The sequence below is a fragment of the Trichosurus vulpecula genome, chromosome 2, assembly GCF_011100635.1.
Source record: "Trichosurus vulpecula isolate mTriVul1 chromosome 2, mTriVul1.pri, whole genome shotgun sequence".
Classification (NCBI taxonomy): Eukaryota; Metazoa; Chordata; class Mammalia; order Diprotodontia; family Phalangeridae; genus Trichosurus; species Trichosurus vulpecula.
The window spans coordinates 61208403-61211531 of NC_050574.1; positions in this window are offsets into that span (position 1 = coordinate 61208403).

Below are 3129 nucleotides of genomic sequence, written 5' to 3' on the forward strand. Positions count from 1 at the left end.
GACTTTAACACCACTTCTGTAGAGTATGTTATTATAAAGATGTGGTTTTGAATTGGTGAGCTCTTGTGTCTCTTCTAACCATGAAATTCTGTAATTCCACAACACCTCTCAGGAAGTCACTTCTGGCAAAGCTGGTCCTCTGGAACAGAGTAGGAAACCTGAAAATGAGTGGGAAAAGGCTATTGATCTGTTGCCAAGCAGCCAAAATGGACATTAGAACCCACAGCTAAAGCTTATACACTATAATCCTAGTGAAACTTTTAAGCCCTTGTTCAATAATGATTTGATCTTATTTTACATACAAGTCAAATAAGGTTTAATCTTGTAACATCATTATCATTATCATCATCATCATTATCATAAAAGCTGACATTCATATGGCTCTTTAAGACTTTCGAAGTGCTTTTTGTTGTTCAGTCCTGTCCAACTCCTCATGACCCCAGGAATCATAGCATGCCAATACTGTGGGGTTTTCTTGTCAAAGATATTGGAGCATTTTGCCATTTCCTGCTCCAGTGGATTAAGGCAAACAGAGGTTAAGTGACTTGCCCAGGGTTACAGAGCTAGCAAGTGTCCGAGGTTGGGTTTGAACTCAGTTCTTCCTGACTCCAGGCCTAACATTCTCTCCCTGAGCCATCTAGCTGCCCTCACATAGCCTCAGTGGTCCATTTGAATGGTCTTATGATGGTGGGAGAGGGGGCCCAGGGACTTGCTTGGGGAAGAAGGGGAGAAAACTGGCTCAGGAATCCCCAAATTTACTGAACACAATCAGCTGATGGGGAGCTGAATGGATAAACTTCATGACTAGTTGAAGTATTGTCATGTCGTTTCATCTTCGTAATACCCCTATGGAAAAGATGCTGTTGTCCCCATTTTACAGAGAAAACTTAAGCTCAGAAAAGTTCAATAACTCGCCCAGGATCACAGAGTCCATGTAAATGTTGTCCAAGGCCAGATTCAAACGTGGGTCCTTCTGAGTCCAGATCCCGTGTTCTCTCCACTTTCTCCTGCTGCCTCCAGTGCTCTCTGTGACATAGCACATAAAAATTGTCCGATCTTCGAAGGTGAGTTGAGACTGCTGAGTTTAGATCCTATCCTATAGGGTGAGTATACTGGCCTTTGAGTTAAAAAAAGACCTGAGTTTGGGTCCTGAATTTCACCCTTGCTAGCTTTGTTTCCCAAAGCACTGGTTGTTTAATGCCTCTGAGCCTGTTTCCTCATATGGTGCTATCATACTTGAAACTATCTACCTCAGGAGGCAATCATGAGGAAAGAATTTTGCAAATGTTAAATTACCATACAAACACTAATAGTGTGAGACACACAAATGGTATTTTAAAAATTAACAAAAGGCAAAAACTACAAAAAGCAGGGGCAGGAACTCAGATCTGGGGCTATTAGTGTATGTGGGTCTAGAGAGTTTCACTGATGCATCTCAGTATGGTAATTGATGTTTATGGTAAAATTGGCTCCGTAATCTGTTTAAGAAGGCAGGGAAGTATGTATGTATTGCATTTTAGAAATAGTTCCATCAAAAAGAGTTAAAGTAAGTGTTTTGCCATTTAAAGGAAAGGAAAGGAATGTTTCAGTTGTCTGGAAAAGTCACTTATGTGGAGCAACCCAAAGATGTTAAATGAGCCGTACGACCTTGGGCATATCACTTCTCTTTGCATTTCAATCTCTACTCCTGCAAAATGAAGCAGTTGGGCTAGATGAGCTATCAAGTTACTTCCTGCTCTAACATCCTCTGAGTTCAATTATTGCTACTGTATTATATAACAGGGTAACTGCTAAATATTCTAACGAAGCAGGAATAGATTTTAGTCAGAAGAACTCTGTATTTGGAGCCTGCTCCCAGAGTTGGGTGAGATCCATTCAAAGCCAGGGATGTAATGAGCAAAAGCATCTGGTAGAGGTCCCAAAGAGGATGGGAGAGGGGAGGGTATTAAAGAGTAATCCATTTTGTCTGAAATCTTGAATATGCAAGGTGGGAGAGGGGTATAAAGTGAGAAAGAAGGCTGGAAATGTAGGCTGAAATGACACTGTAAAGGGCTTTGAATATTAGGGAGTTGGGGGGTATTCAGGGAGTATTAATACCTCTGGTATGAGGGCTTGCTAAGCCCTCTTCAGGGCTGTTCATCCACCTTTGGTATCCATCAGATTCACCCAACTCTCACCTCTGGCTCCAAGAAGTTATAGCATGCACAATGGCCATACCTTGGTAAATCATCCCAGCAGAGGGGCTAAACCAGGCTGAGGGTAACTGACAGGCCTCAAACCCATCAGGGGAATGTCTCCCCTGAGCATGTAAAGACTTCCCCAGGTGTAATGAACAGATGAGAACAGTTTGTTCCAATGGCCATGAAGACAGGTGAAGCAGATGCTGTGGAGGGCTTAAAGCTTGGTCAGACATTGAAGATGCCAAAATTTTCCACTGCATCCCAGGCTATCCCTGGTTGTCTTGACTTTCTTCCTGCCACTGGACTTCAATGGCTGGAAGAGAAAGTAAAGTTGATGACTTTGGGCAACTCTGCTTCCCTTAAATCATGTCATTGGTCCACTTCAAAAGCAAAGGGCAATGAATTTCAGGATCAAGTTTCTAAAAACCTCATTCATTAAGTATTGGGAAGAAAATGCTTAAAATCACTATTGATTAGAGAAATTCAAATTAAAACAATTCTGAAGTATAACTTCACATCTATCAGATTAGTTGATGGGACAAAAACCAAAAATACAAATGCTTGAGGGGATGGGAAAAATAGGGACACTATTTTAGGATACTGTGGGTGAAGTTGTGAACTCTAACTATTCTGATGACCAATTTGGAACTATGCCCAAAAAGCTATGCAACTGTGTATACCCTTTGACCCAGCAATACCACTACTGTGTCTGTTTCCAAAACAGATCTAAAGAAAAGGAAAAGGACCTACATGTATAAAAATGTTTATAGCGGTTCTTTTTGTGGTGGCAAAGAATTGGAAATTGAGGGGATGCCCCTCAATTGGGGAATGGCTGAACAAGTTGTGTTATATGATTTTGATGGAGTACTATTATGCTGTAAGAAATGAGCAGGACAGTTTCATAAAAACCTGGGAAGGCTTATATGAACTGATGCAAAGAAAACTGAGC